The 20,771-nt window shown below is 40.0% G+C and overlaps 1 protein-coding gene across 1 annotated transcript in view; it reads left to right on the top strand.

Moving 5' to 3' along the window:
• Window positions 1-238: 238 nt before the first annotated feature.
• RNF41 (ring finger protein 41) overlaps window positions 239-20,771 on the top strand; it is a 51,884-nt gene continuing 31,351 nt past the window's right edge. The window contains exons 1-2 of the mRNA XM_006859427.1: window positions 239-269; window positions 2,736-2,920. The gene's annotated coding sequence lies outside the window, so the exon portion shown is untranslated. The remainder of the gene's footprint in view (window positions 270-2,735; window positions 2,921-20,771) is intronic.

Here is a 20,771-nt window from a genome sequence, read left to right as displayed (position 1 = left end):
TCCCCAGTTTTTCCGGGTTTGGTCCCTGACTTTTACTCGTGAAGAACATAGAGTACTTCCTCCCAAATGCCTAGGTTGTCCTCAATGGGAGCATAAAGACTTCCGGTCTCGAGCAGCAGCCCGGCTAGCCTTCGTCTCTCCTCGTTGGTCGATCACCGCTTCTCCCAGAATCTAAGTTAAACACAGAGGCGGGGTTTGGTGACGGTTTCCGCCGGGTTGTGTAGCAGTAGTGGGCGGGGCAAAGGATCTGTCTCAGAAGGAGAAGAGTGGTCAGAACCTTTCCCCCTCCTTCCCCTTCCCCTTTCCTTCCCGGGAGAGGCTGGGAGTCGGCACCGGGGCTGGCCTTTGGCCACTGCGGCCTCAGCTCCAGTCGGGTCGGGGTACGGAGAGTCTAGACCGCTTCCCGGGCGGTGCGTACTGCGCTTGCGTGGGCCCCAACCTAAAAAAGGGTGTGGGAGGGGAGGGGAACGATGCCCGGGTGGGAGGGAGGAAGACTCAAGGGTGGGGGTGGTGTCAGAAGAAGGGATGGAGTAGAGATGAAAAATGGAGGACAGGGCAGCACTGGGAAGAGTTGGGAGGTGAGAAGGGGTTTTGGAAGATGTGTCGTCTGTGGGTCTTTGAGTAGGGAACCGTGAGAAGTGCGAGAGGGGCCTTGGGCTGGCTGGAGTACAGGAAGGAGGAGGGCCTGGGAATGTGGTATTAAATAGTCAATTCTGGAGGGGAGGAAGAGAACGTTGTAAGGGATGGGGGCAGCTGGGCAGGGGCGGTGGAACCTTAACCCCTGCCCTCGAAGCGCGGTAGCTTGGCTTGTCTCTCTTGCCCTGTCTTTGGCAGCCCTTAGTCTGGTCCTCCTCATTAATTTCTTCCCCAGTCTTCCCCGCCTCCCACCCCTCCAGGAAGGAATTTCACATTCCTTACATCCCTGCCCTTAGCACCCTTACCCACCCTAGCGCACAGGAGAAAGCCAACCCCCCCTCCCTCGAGGAGAAGAGAGCCAAGAGGGGTGGGGGGGTTGCTTGAGGAATTGATTGACAACTTCCCCATACAGAAAGTGCCATCTTTTCATCTAAAGCAAATGTGGCTGTTAATGAGGACACTGAGCTACTGTTTTTTTGGGATGGGCTGTGATAGATAGTCTTATTCCTTTTTGTATAGTGGTTTGAGAATCTGAGAGACTGGTAATTGCTTTTGTTTTTTTCCAAAATAGGAATGTAGGTGGACTAGTGGTAGGGAATGTAAGTGATAGAGTAATAGTACTTCCCTGTGTGTCCAGCCGACCTTGTACTGGGCCTGGTAGCCGTAATTGAAATGAAGAAAGAATCTTTTTTCAAGCATTCTCTCACTGTCCCTTACTACTCTGAAATTATTTTCATTCTATTGCTATAAATAACACTTTATCTGGGCATAGCAGTATTCAAGATGTTTTCACATTATTTCATTTTATTTTCAGGACACCATATAAGGTAGGTAAGGCAGGTATCATGTCCCCTTATTGGCAACTGCAGAAATTGACCATTGAAGTAAGGAATATACATGGCATATTTAAAGTGATACAATTGGTTGATGGAAGAGCCAGGACCAGAACTCAAGTCTCCTGCATTCTCGTCTTCCTCTCAGTTGTATTTTTGTTTTGTTCTGGCCATGGGGTTATCAGAGACGTAGTACAAAGTGGAATTGGTTTTCCCAGCATTGACAACTATTTGCTTTCTGAGTCTGGACTTTGTCACTTGGAGAAAACAGAGTGTAGCCAACAGCAGTGACCCTGAAAGCATTTCCTGGGGTACAAGTGCATATGCCAGAATGTTGGGAAATTGGGTTTGTCCAAATGAAGCATGCATTATACCCTTTGTGTTCTGGGAGAGGAAGGAGTAATGGGTGTGAAAAAGTGTGTGTGACATTGCCCTTTTGTCTCTGAAAATGTTACTCTCAACTTGTTGCTGATGAACCTAGTAAACTAATGAGCAGGAACGGAAATGGTCTGTTTCATGTATAATCATCCTAACACAGCCCTGAAAAACACAGCCATGATGGAGAGAAAGGGAGTTTGAGTGGTTGCTGTCCTCCTGAATATATTTAAATAGATTTTTCCGTATCCTTCCTTGAAACCCTTGTCTTTTGCTTGGTTTCATCCTTCTGGTGATGAGAGTCTGCCTTATCATACTGATTTGCTGCAGTCTTCCCAGTTGTCCCCCTGGAATAATTTCCAGATTCACTGCCTCTTCATTTTCTTTTTTCTTTTTTAGTGTCTGATGTCTTCAGGAACATCAGACTTGGGAAATAGAATTGCACCATTAAAAATATTCTTGAGTGTTTTCACCTTATGAGAATAGTATTTTCCAATTGGAGGGTAGGACCAGAATTCTTTTTACATAGAATAGTTGATGTGAAAGCATTTTGGACATCTTCAAACACCATTTAATACATGTAAGATACTATGATTTGGAATCACTTGTAGTCATATGCACTGAATAAAATAGTTTTTTTCTATCTCAGACAGCTCCTCTTAACCTTTCTTATCCCTTTCTATCCCCAACCCTGCTCTGTTTGAATTTACTGGACCATGAATGTGGGTATCTACCTCCTTAGACGGTAGTCCTGTATATGTAGCGGTGAAACCTGTAGTCCTTACTGCAGTAGTCTCATCCTGTTGCCTGCCAGACCCAAGTCTGTTCAGCCTTCCTGCCAGGTGGAGGTAGTTCCCCTGACTCACCTTCTTTTCTTGTTCCTATTAATAGAGTGCTCCTGATTGTGACATCAACTTCATTCCCTTGACAATGGAACTTGTCACTAGGGAGGAAGACTCATTCAGAAAATAGCCAACAAGATGGGCTACTGGAAGCGTCTCCTGAGTGGAACTGAGTGGAGGCAACAGGGGGTTGGAGCCTTGTGAACAGGGAACCTGCCCCCCAACTCTTGGAAGGTAAAGAGCCTTTATTCAGGATCCCATTCCAGGCCTCAGCCTTCTTCTCTGCCAATTGGGGTTCATTCTGCCCTTGAAAGTCTGATTCTTAAAACTCCTTTCTGCAGAAAGCTTTCCATGACAAACCCTCACCTGCCTGTTTTTCTTCGCATATTTATGTCTTAAATTAACTATTAACTTTTAACTTTTTTAATTTTTTATTGTGAATTATGTTGGATTATTAACTTAACTTTTACTTATTGGTAAGTTACTTAGTAAGTTTTATGTTCTCTTATGTTTTATTTTTTCTTTATCCTGTATTCTCATTGGACTCAAACCTACATCTTGTGTTAACTGAGGACAAGGAGTGTGTTTTCTGTTTCTTTTACATGTTTTCACTGATGAGGAGAATATGTGTGTAGGATGCAGATGGGATTTAAGGTAGCCACACAGAAGTGCATGGTGGTGTGAGAGATCCTTACTGGACAGTGAAGAATTCTTAAAGAGTTGTGCACCTTCTAGATTATTTTGTAAATTGAATTAATTAAATTATAATAAAGAAGTCTAAAAGTTCTCTATGATAAATCTGTGAATTTTGGATTTAAACAGGACCTTAGTGGCCATGTAGTCCACTACCTCATCACACAAGTGAAGACATTGAGTTCCTAACAGGGAAGGGGATTTCAGTCTAAGAATTCTACTGCTTACATAAAAAAGGCTGCTTTCAAGTGACTTGCCTAAGGAGAACAGGGCATTAGTGGTAAAGCCAGGGCACCTTTTATAAAATAACCACCCCCTAATTTGTCCCTGTGTTTGTTTTATATGCTGAGTCCTAGGATCCTAGAACTTGAAGAGCACCTTAGAACTTGCGTGGTGCAGGATGTTTCAGTTTCATTTCATGTAGGAACTGAGGCCCAAAGAGGTTAAGTAATTTGCCCAAGGTCATGCCTTTGGTCAGTGATACAGCTAGGACTAGGACTCAGGTTTTTATACTTTTGATGCTGTTTTTTTTTTTTTCCTTTCAATAAGGCACTTACACTTTTTCCCTAGTCCTGTTCCCTCATTTGGACTCGTGGTGTGGCACTGTATGATCAGTACTGGACTGCAAACCACAGGGTCAGCAGTTGAAACCCACCTGCTGCCCCTTGGAAATCCTACGCAGGGTTGCTATGAGTTTGAACTGACATGATAGTACTTCACAACAATAAATATCCCCTCATTGGAAAACCAGGAGATGGGAAATCCTTTAGGAACACTTATGAAATTCATTACCACTGATAGTTTTCAGGAGGTTGAGATTCCTAGAACTCATCTTTTTCCTTAGACTGGGGCAGGTAATGGGCCCTTTTCCTGTGTGCCTGGTGGTTTGTAGTTATTGGGGCTGTAGACTCCTCAGCCTTCTGTACCTGTGTAGTATTCCGGCCTGGAAGGGAGACAACTGGTGGGAGATGACATCACATGTACCTGACTTTTGTCCCTATACTTTTGCCAAAAATTGTTGCATGCCACTCACTCTAAAATTAAAATTGTGAGTTGAGGTTTCTTCTCTCTCTACTCTTCCTCTGTGTGTGTGTGTGTGAGAGAGAGTGTGTATATGGTTTGTGTATCTGTACACGGGTTTAGGGAACTCCGAGTAAGTGAGGAGAAATGTTCATGGTCCTTTGGAAACTTTTTTTTTTAAAGAATTACTAGCTCTGTAGGGGTAGACCAGAAGAGACAAGTGCAACAGAAAAGTTAAAAAAGTGTGGGAAGGATTCTGATAAAGCTCTTGCATTTTGACAATGATATTGATCAGTAACGGAGAGATGCTGTTGGAACATGGAGAAAGTATGTTATTAGATGCCGTCGACTTAGTTCCAACTCATAGTGACAATATACACAACGGAACAAAACATTATTTAACCCTGGGCCATCTTCACAGTTGGTATGTATGAGCCCATTGTTGCAGCCACTGTTCCAGGCTGTCTTGTTGGGTCTTCCTCTTTTTCTTTGACCCTCTGCTTTGCCAAGCATGTTGTCCTTTTCCAGGGACTGGTCCCTTCTTATAACATGTCTAAAATATGTGAGAGGATGTCTTGCTATCCTCTCTGCACTTTTGCCATTCTGGCTGCAGACTTGTGTGTTCTTTTAACAGTCCAGAGTACTTTCAATATTCTTCACCAACACCAAGTGTAGTAACATAATTTACCTGGTTTGGTTCTGGCTAGCAGAGCAGGAGACTTGGAAAGGAATTTTCAGTGTGGGTTAGTTAGGATGTTCAAATCAGGGAATAAGCCTGAAGGGACCCCGCAGTACTACTTTAGTTCAGCTCCCCAGTTTGAGTGAAGCCTTCCAAGACTGGTTGTATTGCACATCTCAAAGTGGTTGTATGTAGTCATTGCCTGTGACTCTTGAGGTTTCGGTTTTATTAAGGCTTCTGTCGCAGGGTAGTGAGCAGATGAGTTCTTGTGAGGCATCTTTTTTTGGAATGCTAACCTGCCTCTCTGACAGCCTCACAGCAGTGCTGTAAGTTACAAAAGTTAGAAGCTATAGACTGCCTGCTTAGGGACAGGACAAGGCAACCTAACTGAGAATTGGCTGCCAATGTTGTATGCAGCCACATCAGAGGTGGCAAATGGGGATAACCCAGCCAAATTAGAAATCTAAATTTCTTCTTGATTCTTAAGGCCACATCCCTGAAGGATATAGTTACAGGATATCAGGATATAATAGATAAAGCAGGAGAATCTCAAATAGATTTTAAAAAGCTTTAGATTTTTTTTGTTTTTGAACTCTTTATGTGAATTGAAGGTTAACAGATAAAGATCATCAGCTTTACATTCAATAAATTATATGCTTTGTTTCAACTCAATGGTTACAATCCCCACCCCACAACAACAGTTACCTCACTTCTTCTCTGTGGCTTCCCTGTTACAATGTATATTTCACAAATGAACAAAGCAAAAATATTTGATATACACCTACAAAACAAAATTCAGGGCAAATTCTTTTAAATGTCCAAAGGGCATATTCTGGAAGCCAGGAAGCCAGCCTCTTGCTTGCAGGCACACAACCTTACTCAGTCCATGGACCTAGAGCCCACAGCTGCTTTGTGTCTCCATACCACAATCTCTGCCAAAATCTAAGCCTGTTTTCTACATTGCTCCATAGGAACAAAGGAGAAAAGGGTAATTTTTTAACAGTTTTGCTCCTTGCCCTACAAATAATGGAGTCTCCCCCCCTACCCCATGGATATGAAGGGGATTGAAAAAAAAAAAAAAATGAAGCTAGCAAAAATGTATAACTTGGATAAAAACTATAATCTCAGCATCTAGACTTATATGGACTTCTGGTGTGGCACTGTAGGATAAGCACTGGATTTCTAACCACAAGGTTGGCAGTTCAAACATACCAGACACTCCTCAGAAACCCTCTACCAGGTCAGTATGAGTTAGAACTGACTCAGTGACACTTAACAGAAAGAACAACATGTAATACTTTTTCCTTTTTAAATTGTTTTCATAAAAGTGGTACCACACTATACATTTTGTTTTGGAAACTTGGGTTTTTCAGTCTGGAAAGCAGTTTTTAACACAGTGATTAAAAGCTTGGGCTGTGAAGCCAGTTTGTTGAGGTTTGAATCTGGCTTCTCTACTTGTTAGCTGTATGATTTTGGACAAACTTTGTAGCCTCTGTTACTCACCTGTAAAATGTGGGTAATGATAGTCCTGCCTCATAGAATTGTTGTAAGGATTAGATGAGTTAATATGCAAAAAATGCTTAGACTAGTGCCTAGCATATAGTAATGCTTAATAAATGTTGGGTTCATTATTTTTGTATAAGTAAAACATGGTCATTGGAGAACAAGTAAAAAGACCCAATATTGCAGAACTATGAGTGAAATTGAAAACTTAAAAATTCTACATCTGGGGACATATTCTATATATAGCATTTGAGGAGGCTTCAATATTTCTTGTTTTCTAATTCCATTTTTTTTACCAACTTATTGAAGTCCCAGTGTGTATCCTCCTGTATATGCTTCATTGTAAATGTCATTTCAAACACACACACGCATATATATATAATATGCTTAAACTTCCTTTCACAGTAGTAAAGGTAGCTCTAAGTCTTCATAATACTACATAGTATTCGATTTTGTAACGACTTAGTCCTACTGGGTACTTACTGATAGTTCCTTTTTTTGTTCTTATGAACAGTTCTAAGATAAATAACCTTATACATTCAGTTTTGCACTTTTGTCCAATTATGAGGTTAAATTCCTAGAATAGGGGTGGGGAACCTTTTCTTCTGCCAAAATTTATAACATCGTTCAAGGGCCATATAAAATTATCAACTTAAAAATTAACCTGCTATATATGGTCAAACATTTAATTAACTTGCCCCTAATAAAATGTGTGTGTGGCGCTGTAGGATAAAGTACTGTACTGTAAGGTTGGTTTGAACCACAAAGTCGTCAGCTGTTCAAAATCACCAGCCGCTCCTTGGAAACCCTATACAGGGTTGCTATGAGTCAGAACCGACTCAACGACACTTAACAACAACAGATGTAATAGCTGGAACTGTGATTACCTTGGCAGGGCCACACTAAATGATTTTGTGGGCTTTATGTGCCTTACGGGCCGGATATTCCCCACCCCTGTCCTAGAAGTAGGATTGCTAGGTAAAAGGACATTGTTAGGACATTTATTGCTTTTTGGTTGTGATTCAATATGATTAACCTTTTTTCGTAAGAGTACATTATTTCCAGAACTTGATATATGACATTATATGTCTATGACATTATATGTGCGTTTGTTGTTAGTGCCATGAATAAGTTCTGACTTATAGAGACCCCCCTGTCTAGGGTTTCTGTGGCTTTAAATCTTCACAGGAGCAGTAAGCCTAATCTTTCTCCTGCGGACTTGAACTGCAGACCTTGTGGTTCTCAGTCCAGTGCCTATCTTTTATAGCCACTGTACTCCCATATGAGCGATATATGCCATATATGTTATATAATATGTGCATGGCATTAAATGAATATTTTGGACATTTTTTTTTTTTTTGGTTTGAACTTTAATGCCTTCTTTCACAGGATAATTAGATTTATTTATTTATTTGAAGGGGTGATACACATGTACTACACATACACATGTGAGAGCACATACATTAAAAATTTTTTCAGAGATAATTAGGAAAATTAAAACTTCCCTTCTGACCTTGTTCTCTCCTTTCCTGTTATCAGCAGCAGTCTCTGCTGGCAGTTTCCTATCTGTACTTCTAGAGATTGCTGTGCACATATAAACAGATACACAAACAAACTAATTTTTTTTACCCATGGTTGCATACTATATATATACTATTGTTGTTTGTTGCTGTTTAGTGCAGTTGAGAGTCGGTTCCATCTCATGGTGACCCTGTATAGGGTTTCTGAGGAATGCTTGGTGGGTTTGAACCACCAGTCTTTCGGTTAGCAGTCCAGTGTTTATCCTACAGTGTCATACCAGGACTCCATACTATTCTTTATCTTAGTTTTTTCTCTTTAACAGTATAGCTTGGAAATTTTTTATATCTGGTTCATTTTAAGGACAGCGAGGTTTTTTTTTTCGGATTAATTTCTGTAGCTGTTCCAGAGAAACCAAATTATCCCATTGTGTTCATATCAATCAGTCACTTGAGTTCAACATAATTTTATATGATAATACTTTATTATATTTTTGTTGAAAGTGTACACAGCAAACTAGGTTTTCATTTAACAATTTCTACATTTATTGTTTAGTGACATTGGTTACATTATTCATGTTATGTCAACATTCTCATTATTTCTGTTCTAAATGTTTCATTTCCATTACCCTAGTCTCCCTCCCTCATTACATTCTCATCTTTGCTATAGAGTAATTGTTGACTATTTGGTTCTATATATAGTATATGGTTTTTTAAAAGAGCACAGCATGGGCTAGAGCTGAGAATGAAGCACCCAGCTGATGTGAAGTGAGGGGAGATGCACAAGAACACCCAAACTTGCAGATAGTACCCATTTGACATAGGCTTGATGGCTTGATAATTAGAAACTGGACTAGAGGAAGATAAAAAAAAATTTTTTTTGATAAAGGAAACGAGTGTAAATTGCTACAGTTTGATGAACTTTACCTATACTTATGGATGTAGTAGCTTAAAATACCAACTGAGAGGGAAGGAGTCTTCACATCAAGTATTAGTACTATTCCCTCTGTATACAGGGTAGATAGAGATGGGCAACTTAGACACTGGCTACCTAAAATGAGGGGATGGTAAAGGCACAAAGTGACTTTACAAGTTTTCAAGAGGGAGTGTAGTTTAAGAGTGTGCGGGGGAAGGTAGAGTCCTCACTGAATAGTTTTCATCTTGTCTAGACGGGTCTGGTGAAAAGAGATGGGGATAAGATTCTTATAATTTAATAGTAAGTAATTGTTATCATGACTAATTGTGACTGTAACAACTGTAATGGTAGAAGTTTTGTAACAAAAATGGGGTAGTAGCTAATCTTACAATCCAGAAACAGAGAACCCTAGGACCATCAAGGGAGAAGAGTACAAGCAGAATGTGGGACTCTATCCAGAGAAGCAGCAACACCAGAGATGAGGACATGGAGAGAGGGAGCAGCTAAGGACTCTGAATTCATGGAAAGAGAGGGACTGGGTGCTGGTAGACAGGAGGCAGGCTTGCAGAATGTGCCCTTTGGTTGTTTAAATTATTATATATTCTGGAGTGTTTCTATGTACAAACACCCCCCCCCCCAAAAAAAACAAACAAACAAACAAAAAACCAGAGCGAATGAATGGAAGCAAATACTGTCGAATGAGAATGATGATGCACAGAGGAGATTGTAATCATTGCAATGAATCGATGGTGTAAAGACAGTGTTCTCCCATGTAAACTATCACTCAGTTCACAATAAATCGTAAAAAAAAAACACACACACAAAAAGAGCACAGCACTTATTTAACTACAAGGCGACTTCAAGGGATAGTTTTGGTTCAAGGTTTAAAGGGATTCTTCTAGTCTCAACTGGTTTAGTAAGTCTGTTATGGTCCTAATCAGAATGATCTGTAGTAGTAACTGGGCCCCTTCTTCTGATCTCAGGGTAAAGGAGGCCTTGTTTCATGTAGATAGTCTTGTAGGCTAGTTTATTCTCTGTCTCTAGATTTTCTTTCTTTCTCTTTTGTGCCAGGTGAGTAGAGGTCAGTAGTTATATCTTAGATGACTGCTCCTAAGCTTTTAAGAACCCAGACACTACTCACCAAACTAGGATGTAGAACATAAACTTTATGAATTATTATGCCAGCTAACCAAGTTGTTCCATGAGATTGTGGTTCTAAGAAAACAAATCTCATGATATGATTTTGATTACTGTGATTTAGTGGGACATTGGCATGGACTGTCACATGCCGTGGAGAGGTCTCCCATTCTGGGAGGAGGTTAAACTGGATGGTTTCTTATAGTCCACTTGAACTCTATGGGCAAAACTAAGTCTTTCTTACCCAGATCAAGGAATCCTGGTGTGGCACTGTAGGACAAACACTTGACCTCAGAGTCAGTTTAAACTGTAGGTTGGTGGTATAAACTTCGCAGCACTCACTGGAAACGTATACTGGGTCACTATTGGCTGGAACTGACTTGAGGGCACTTAACAACAGGAAAAACTCCTGGGTGTGATCAAATTCTGTCATATTTTATTCTTCAACTTCAAAAATAAGGAAAGCATTTCAACATTTTTTTATTCTTTGCATTTCTAACCCTCATAGTCCGTTCTGATAAGCATTATTCACTACAGTATCACGAGTTACCCATCTGTATCTCCTTTCATCAGCTCCACCCAGACAGATTGAATAGTACCTACTGGAGGTTCTGCCTTCCGCCATGCTCCCTAGCACGAGGTTCCCTTTTGAAAGCTTGTAAGTCAGTCACTTCTTGCCTTTGTAGTCTCCCCCTCCCCATTTGAGTATCCAATGTCCAAGCTGCCCTTCTCCGTCCACTCTGTGTGTGTGTGGGGGTGTGAATGTTTCTTGCTGTGAGGATATGTTCCCTCTTTTGAGTCGCTGCTCCATAGGTATAGGTCAAGTTCATCAGACTGTATCAGCTCACGTTTGTTTTTTATCCCCCCCTCTTCTTTCCTCTCCTGGTTGAGCTCTGATCATCCAAGTCATCCGGTCCAGGTCATGTGGGTATCATCTGCAAGCATGGGCGCTCCTGTGCACATGCCCTCTCTTCCCAGCAGCTGGTAGCTCCACTCTCCTCTCGAGTCCTCCGTGGCCACGCCACTGACTCTGGGCCCAAGAGTCCCTAGACCTCTTCACACTGCTTGCCAACCAGCTCCCCAGCTAGGTCCACAGACAGAAGTCCACTGAACATTGTAGGGCTTAGCTTGCCGCTTCATTGCTGCTTTTACCCTACTTCCCCCCATCGGTGATGTGTGTGGTCACCGATCAGAGCGTGCATTTCCATTTTGTCTTATTCTTGGAAGGGGGTTTGCTTTGAGAGGACCTGGCCACTTGCCTTGATGTTTCCTAGGGAAGCGATTTGTTTGTACTTGTAGTAACAGTCCATCTGCCTCCATTTTTCCTGCAGGTCTTTCTTTCCATTTTTTTATTCTTAAGTAAATTCTAATTTTTAAAAATTTATTATCCCAAAGGAAGATTTCTATATATGTGGAAGACTGTTTGAAGTTGAACGGTCACTTTTAAGAAGCCATTTGAAAATACAAATAGAAGAAAAGCATTATCCTTAGTCCTCCATCCAAAAAGAAAACCCACTGTTAACGTTTTGATGTCTCTTGTATGTGTGGAATATGCAGTTTTAAAACAAATGCCTATTAAGTTTTGTGTCCATTTTTTTACCAATTTTATCATGTTATGTAAATTTTGTAAGCATCATTTAAAATAGATACATTAATTCCATCAAATGGGCTTATGTTATATTCACTTGGCTGTGCTGTTAACATTCTTGTAAATTAATGTGATTGTCTTGTTTTTCAAAGTTCATACTTCTGTGGTTTTTAAAAAAACTTTTTAGTGAATTGCGTGAAAGTTTACAGAGTAGATCAGTTTTCCATTCAGTAATTTATACACATTTGTTTCATGTCATTGATTGCAATACCCACACTGAAATACCGTTTATTCCACTTCCTCTCTGTGTTTCCTGTTTCTATTCCTCTGTCTTTCCTCACCCTTTTGGGTAAATACTGCCCTTGTATCTCAAATGGTTGATTATTCTATGGAGTGCTTACCTCCTTAGTGTTATTGTTACTCATACAGATCTGTTTATTGTTTGGCTGGAAAGTGAGCCATGGGGGTGAGTTTATTTCCAGGTTTAAAAGGTGACTAAGGTCTATTTGTTGTTATTGTTGTTGTTAAGTGTCATTGAGTCGGTTCCGATCCTTGGCAACCCTGTATATTGTTTCCAAGGAGCGGCTGGTGAGCTTGGACCACCAACATTGTGGTTCAGATGACCTTGCAGTGTAGCACATTAGCCCACAGCCACACCAGGACTTCCTGAAGGCCATAGTCTCAGGGTATACTTGTATGAGTTTTGAAAACCTGTGTAACTCTGTACATATCCTTTGTTCTTTTGTGCTTTAGAAAAGAAATGCCCCTCTTCCTGTTTCAGATTATTCCACATCTCCCCACTGCTATCTCAGTGACCAGATTTTCTCCTGTGTTTATCTTTGCCTTTTTCACTAGTTCCTTCCTCTCAGTGTGTAAACATGCTTGATAAGCCTTTCTCATTATAAGCAAGAACACCCACATACAACCCATGTCTTAAAACCCTCTCTGACTAGTTCCTCCTGTCTCTTTTCCCTCCCTTTGATATCAAGCTTCTATACAGAGTTGTCCTTATCCCCTGTCTGTCTCACCTCCTATTCACTTTAAATCACTGTGATCTGCCTTCTTTCCATGTGACACTAAAACTGTTCCCTACAGCACCATCCACAGCACCACTCTGCATGGGTGCTCACAGTCTCACATCCAGGGCTTCTTTGCTCTCCTTACCTGATTTCTGCACCTCCAGCTAATAATACTTCTTTTCCTCTAAAAGCTCCATTGGCTGGATTTTTGTGAGCCTCTTCTCGCCAGGATTTTCTTTGACTTCTACTACATCTTTTGAGTATTTTTGAAAGCCTTTTTTTCCCCTCTTAAATATAATTTCTAAAATATTCTCATGCACTACTGGTGGGAGTGTAATTGAATTGAAAAGGCGTTTCCAGAAGGTACCATGTCAGGATGTAGCAAAATCAGTAGTAGGCGCACTCTTCAGTTCAGCCATTCCATCTGTAGGTGTCTCCCCTAGGAGATAGATTTGTGTATGTGCTCAAAGAAAATTGTTAAAAATGTGTTAATGGCAACATGATTAATTTCTTGGAGAAAAATTGACAATGTAGACTTCTAGTTATGAGAATAAGGTAAAATATATTTAATTAAGGCTTAGACTGTTTTATTGAAATCTCTTACCATACAGGGTCGCTATGAGTTGGGACCAGTTCAACAGCATTTAACAACAACCACTTGAATAGAGACTGTATGAGAGCAGGGGACCTTGTCTGTCTTGCATATGTGTGTAAACAATCTATGTATAGCTGAAAAGGATAATTGAAAGAATGAGTGTACAGTAGGCAGTGGGTGGAGGGAAGAAGGACCAATAGTTAGTGTTTGAACCTTTTAAAATGGGAATATGAGGCGCTTCAGAAAGTTGGAGAGAAAATTCCATTCTCTTTTTCTTTCTCCATTGCTAGTGCCTTATTGGAGTCCCAGTGTGACGCTGTAGGATAAGCACTGAGCTGCTAACCACGAGGCTGGCAGCTCAAACCCACCAGCCACTCCTCAGAAATCCTATGCAGGATCACTATGAGTCAGAACTGACTCCATGGCACTTAACAACAGCAATAGTGCTTTATTGATGGTCCATTATCTTTTTAATTCCAATTTTCCACAAACTTTTTGGAGCTCTTTTGCATATTCCTATATTTCGTTAGTTTCCTGTTATTCTTGAGAAGAAGGGCAATGTTTTCATCTAGCTACATCCTACTGATTGAGGGCACAGGTGGGATTCATGGAGAAACTGGCTGTATTGGCAAGGAGGTCCTAAAGTCAGTGGAAGTTAGTGGCTTCTTATTGGATACAGTGGCTTTTAGTAGCATGAGGAAAGAAGCTGGAAATCTTGGAAAACTTATTGTTGGCAGTTTAGCCTGGGACATGTGACAACATATTTCTCAACCTTTTGTTATTGTGTGATTGGAAATTCTGGTGAGAGAAAAACAAGATATTGAATAAGGGCCCTTAGAGGAGCCCTGTTATGGCTCTGCAGGATAAGCACTGGACCATAAGGTCAGTTTGAACCACAAGGGTGGCTGTTCAAACCCACCAGCCATTCCTCAGAATTCCTATGCAAGTCAAAACAGACTTGATGGCACTTAACAAAAACAACAATACAAGTTTGTGGGTTACAGAGCAGCTTGTTACTTGGGGGGATGGTAGTCAAAGATGGGGCAATTAAAGGGCTTTAGGATTGCCTTGGAGCAGAGAAGGTTATGGCACACTCAATACTTACTAAATTTTTTTCCTATGACCATGTCTTGGGACATTGATGGTGTGTACTGATTCTTGGTAACCTTAGTTTCGTACCCCTGATTATCTCTGGGCCTACTGAAAACTCTTTTGCCTGTATTGTACAATAAACTTTGGAGTCTGACAATGTAAGGTCTTAGATGTAGAATGAAAAGTCATTTAATTCTTTCTTTTAGTGGTATCTGCTATGGGAGAAATCCTGGGGATGGCCTGAGTTTTAAAATTATAAATAATATTCTGAATATGGTTGTTTTCTCAAAACCAGTTCATTGGCCCAACAGGGTAGAGGGTGGACACTACATAAGGTTGTTGTTGTTAAGTACTGTGGAGTCAGTTCCAACTCATAGTGACCCTGCACAGGGTTTCCAAGGCTGTAAATCTTTATGGGAGCATAATGCCTCATCTTTCTTCCGTGGTAGGGGTGAGCATATTGACAATCATTAAGGTATCTGTCCTTTTATCTGCAGTATTCTGGGAATTTCAGTTTTGTTTTCAAGAAGACTGTTTGTGGGGTCAGCAGGTGTCTAAGTTCTCTATTGCTGCTATAGTGGAAATATCACAAGTAGGTGACTTTAACAAACAAAAATTTTTAATTCTCTTACAGTTTAGGTTAAAAGTCTGAATTCAGAGGACTGGCTAAGGGGAGAAGTCCTTGTCTCCTTTCAGCCTCTGTATGCTCAGCATTCCTTGGAGATTTCCATGCGTCTTGGCATCAATCTTTTTCTGGATCTAGGAACTTTACAGTGCAGGGACCCCAGGTCCAAAGGAGGAACTCCACACCTGATTCTTCTTTCTTGGTGGTAGTAAGTCCGTCTCAACTCTACTTGCCTGTTTAATCTCTTTTATATCTCAAAAGAGATTCACTCAAGATATATCCTAATCTTATAGTGTGTATCCAGCTTCATTAACATCATAGCTGTGAATATTTATAACACATTGGTTCTCTGATGTTGTACTCCAGGTTTTGTAGGGTGTGATGCAATCTTTGGGTGGTTCTTGGCATACAGGAAACACTTCTGGGTGACCTTTTATAGGTTATAAAGAACAAAAGAATCTTTATCTATAATGACAACTGATGACAGCAATGTGTTACATATGCATACTGGGCCTGTAGAAGCAGGGAGGGGACACTTGTAAGTAAAAAAGTTTACAGACTGCTCTGAGGCTCTTGGGCTTTATAACTTTACACTCAGCCATTAAGGGGCATGTTGAGGAAAGCTCCTGCAAGGGGGTTTCTGTTCTTCCTGTACTGGCTGGGGCAAGTGACCCAAAACTCACATTTTTTAAAAAAAACTTTTTATTGTGAATTGAGTGAAGGTTAACAGAGAAGATCATCAGCTTTATATTCAACAAATTACATGCTTTGTGAATTTTCATCTCAACTGTTACAGTCCCCTCTCTGCAACAACAATTATCCTAGTCAAATAGTACAGATTCAGAAATACTAATGAAGAAATATGTATCTATAAAGGAAACTGTGTGGTAAAGACACATTGAAAGGTTCACTTACATAAAGTGATAAAACTTAAATTACGGAACAAAAGAAGGTCAAACATAAGGTAATGATTTCAAATAACACTTACTAATGTAACTTATTTATATAAATCTAAAGCATATAATACAAAAGTTAAGTATATGAAGATAGATACTAAGCATGCATTTTTTTTTTTTTTTTAATCTTTTTGTAAACCTAAATTGCTCAGGTAAGGCAGCCTCAAAAATGATAGACATTTGAATAGAGTCCAATGACCTCAGAAATGTTGTTGTTGTTGTTGTTATGTGCCGTGGAGTCGGTTCCGACTCATAGTGAACCCTGTACAGGGTTTCTGAGGCTGTAAATCTTTACGGGAGCAGAAAGCCTTATCTTTCTCCCGAGGAACAGCTGGTAGTTTTGAACTGCTGACCCTGAGGTTCGCAGCCCAATTCGGTAACCACTACGCTACCAGAGCTCCTTTCAGAAATGTAAGACCTTGGAAATAGTCATCTTTTGTTTCTGTTCACTAGGGCACTTTTGCTATAAGTCTGAAAGGGTGTTTAGTTCCCATACTCTGTGACAAATGTGTTTAAACTTAAACACAGTTAAATTCGGTTTATTCTAGCAGGGTTCAGATTGAGTCTTTTGATGCCTCTTCTTTTTAAAAAAACTTTTTGTGAATTGAGTGAATGTTTACAGACAGGATCTTCACTTTCACATTCAACAGATCATACACTTCATTTCATCTCAATGATTGCAATCCCTCCATGCAGCAATAGTTATCCTACTTCTTCCGTGTAATTCCTTTTTCCATTCCACCTACCTTCCCATCCCTTCTCAACTTTGTCCTTAGGTAAATGTTGCCCTTTTGACCTTTCCATGGTGAGCATGCCATACTAGTGTTGTTGTTCCCCCTATATACCTATCTACTGCTTGGCAGAACATTGGACCACAAGGATAAGTTTTTAGCCAGACCTGTAAAGTGGCTGAGGGCCATAGTCTCAGGTTCCTCAAGTCTCTTTCTGGCCAGTAAGCTTGGTCTTTTAAAAAAAATTTTAAATTTTGTCCCATATTTTCTCCCACTGTATCCAGGATTCTCTAATGTGATCTATTTCAGAGAAGTTGGTAATAGTAGCCAGATACCATGTAGTTCTTCTAGTCTCAGAGTCATGGAGACGGATGTTCACATGTTTCATTAGTCTGTTGGACTGATTGATTCCAAGCAACTTCAGTCCTCATCACTATTCTTTCTTCTGCACATGGAGAGACCAATAGCTCCACCTTAGATGGCCGTTCATGAGCTAATAAGATCCCAGACTCTAGTTACCAATGTAGGCTATAGAACGTAACGTTCTCTTTGCCGATTGTTATGTTGGTTGACCATAGTGTCCCCTGAGACTATGGTTCTGAACTCTCAGGCCCAGCAACGTATTGTCTTACAGTGTTTCATAATACCTAAGAAATTTTCATCATTTTGCCCACTGTATGCTCTACCACTTTCATAGTTGTGTTTGCAGGAAAGGTAAATACCCATGTACAGTTATCCTCTTTCAAACTCTTTATTTTCTCCCATACCCATTCAGCCTGTGTCTCTGTCCAGGTTTGTTGTCTCTTCTAATATATAATATTTTGGGGTGAAATTAGGATCAAATTTTTCTCATCCATGAAAATGTTATAGTACCTTGCAAAAACAAATGTGTAATTCAGGCAGCCTCAGTTACCAAACGTAGAAGAAAACCTTTTAGTTCAAAATAATCAGTTAAAAATAAATGATTGGTAAAGGAAGCAAAATATATATATATAGATCTATAGATACAGATATATTATATATTTGGCAATACCGTATAAGATGAATCCTCTTGTAGGGGGTCTATTTAAAACATTCTAAATGTTCTTCGTGTGGCGCTGCAGAATAATGTGCTAGGCCGCAAGGTAAATTTGAGCTGCAAGGTCGGCCGTTCAGATCCACCAGCTGCTCCTGGGAAACCCTATCCCTATACAGGGTCTCTGTGAGTCCGAACTGACTCTACAGTATTTAACAACAACAAATGTTCTTCCTAAGAGCAAGTCGCCCCTCTTTACCAGCAGTCATGAGTCACATTTCCAGAAATAGGCAAAACCACCCCTAAGAAAACTGCTTTTGTATGTGGACCCCACATATTATTTTCTCTTTTGATCATAAATTTTCACAGAAATTTTTTGGTTACTGTAACTTTAGGTCATACTGGAGTCATACTGTAGGAGCTATTTGGTTTCCTAAAAACCTACTTGAGCTGAGGCTGGATCTCTTTTTTTAAAAAATTGTTTTAATTGTTTCTTCTTTATTCCCTTATCCTTATTATTTTAGCTGCAATATCAGGCTTCTGATTATCAACCAGATTATTAAAAATTCTTGTGAAGGCTCTGTTTTTCCCCATCCCCCGACTCTTTTGGAGACTTGTCAGCATTCTTATATATGTTATTGTTGTTGTTGTTAATGTGCCGTGGAGTCGGTTCCAACTCATAGCGACCCTGTACAGGGTTGCCGAGGCTGTAAATCTTTACGGGAGCAGAAAGCCTCATCTTTCTCCTGCGGAAAAGCTGGTAGTTTCGAACTGCTGACCTTGAGGTTCGCAGCCCAATTCGTAACCACTACGCTACCAGAGCTCCTTATTCTTATATATACACAGCAAATCCATATTATTTATTATACATAACTGATAGTTTGACAGTCAAACTCAGTCAATTCCAGTGACAAATTGTATTCTCTATTGGAAAGCTCACTCAGAACAAAATTGATCAAATCCTGATATTGGTGCTTATTGGGAGTGTTGTTAAACCTTTCTGAGTCTTAATTTTGTGCTTTGTATTAAAGTATTGAGGAGATTAAATGGAATGGAATGTGTCTCTGATGTTTTTCCTGCTGCATGTATTCCTTCTTTTCTTGATAATATTCAAGTCTGAATTTAAGAGTAAAATGGGAGTCGTCTCTTTGGGGATGTGATCTTTGGGGCATTGGATCTTTTTTTTGTGGATTTGGATTCAGAACGTATAATAAGGGGGTGACAGTTTTATTATGACGATTAGATGCCGTTAAGTTGCTGCCGAGTCAGTTCCGACTCATAGCGACCCTGTTATTGTTTCCAAGGAGTAGCTGGTGGGCTTGAACTGCCAACCTTGCATTATGATGCTGCTGTTGTTGTTGTTGTTGTTGTTAATTAAGTGCTATTGAGTTGGTTCCAAGTCATAGCAACCCTGTATGGGGCTTCTGAGGAGCTGCTGGTGAGTTTGAACTTACAGCCTTGTGGTTTGCAGTTTAGTGCTGACCCTACAGAGCCACACCAGGAGTCTGGTGTTATGATTGTTGTTAAGTGCCATTGAGTCAGCACTTAACAAGTTTGAGTATAGAATTTCCGAGGAACAGCTGGTGAACTTGAACTGCCAACAATGCTTTTCAAACAACCTTGCAGTCCAGTACACTAACCCACTGCGCCACACCAGGACCATAATAACATTGCTTTGGAGTCCCAAATAAAATGCCGTAAATACTGTTCCAGCTCTAAACTCTCAGCACTGACTTAACTTTTATCATAGTCCCTTTTTTTTTTTTCCAAAATAGAATCTTTCCTTTAAAAGAGCACAGTGCCGGAAGCAAAAAGCATCAGTAATCTTTCTAACGCAGTTTAAGTCAAAATGGCCTTTAGGCACTAATTTCTTTGTAAGACTCAAGCAGAAATACCAATAATATTAGGCCAGTAGTCTGAATAATTTATAAAATCAAAATCTGAAAGTCCTTGGACCAAACATATTAAATACTGTGAGGCTTGGTCTATACTTAAGCAAAAAACCTGTCATTTTATTATGCAAACTCATAGGTATTATAACCTTGTTAAATTTACCAATAAAAATATTTAATCTGAGAATTGTAGGTCTAAGTCCATTAGACAAACCAGGAAGAAAAATGGTTTCTTATACTAAGAAAAATAAGACCTTAAAGCACTTATACTATTTTAATGTAAAAACTCTGTAGTAACATTTTAGTCTATTCAGTGGAATACTTCTGTTGTTGGCTCTTGGATCAGCTGTAATTTGTAAGCTGTATCATCATCTTGAATTCTAGAAATCTTGATTTGGTCTGGTAAGCTCCAACTTCAAACTATCAGTCTTTTATATTTTTCTCAAGTCTAATAATGTCTGTTTTTCTGTTGGAAAGTTTTGTTAAGTGTTTCATTTCATCTGCAGGACATGTCAGTAAGCAAAAACTTCTGTGTACATAATAAATTTTGACATGTTCATAATTTTGGATTCCTGGTGTGGTGCCATATGATCATCACTGGACTGAGAACCACAAGGTTGGCAGCTCAAACCCACCAGCTGCTCCTCAGAAACCTTTATGCAGGGTCTCTGTGAGTTGGAAGTGACTTGACGGCCTTAACAGCAACATAACTAACTTAACATTTTAAAAAATGCAAGATGTAGTGGGAATTATAGACAATTGAAAAACCAAATATAGTTAATTACAATTTAGAAGGAATATTGGACAAACATATTTTTTAAACATTATGGTTAATCTTATTTCTAGAAAGCTTCAGATATAATATTAATTTATTAAGTTACTAATACATGATTTAAGTGCTAGGAAATGAGCCCCTCAGGTTGGAAAGCACTCAAAATGTGACTGGGGAAGAGCTGCCTCCTCAAAGTAGAGTTGACTGTGATGACGCGAATGGAGTAAAGCCCATGGGAGAAAAGCCCGCAGGACCTTCATTTGCTGATGGGGCACAACTCAAAATGAAGAGAAACAGCTGTAAACATCCATTGAAAATCGGAACATGGAATGTAC

This window comes from Chrysochloris asiatica, unplaced genomic scaffold (genome assembly GCF_000296735.1).
Source record: "Chrysochloris asiatica unplaced genomic scaffold, ChrAsi1.0 scaffold00033, whole genome shotgun sequence".
Taxonomy (NCBI): Eukaryota; Metazoa; Chordata; class Mammalia; order Afrosoricida; family Chrysochloridae; genus Chrysochloris; species Chrysochloris asiatica.
The sequence above is the reverse complement of the archived record's forward strand: the minus strand, read 5'-3'. Positions and strand labels throughout refer to the sequence as shown.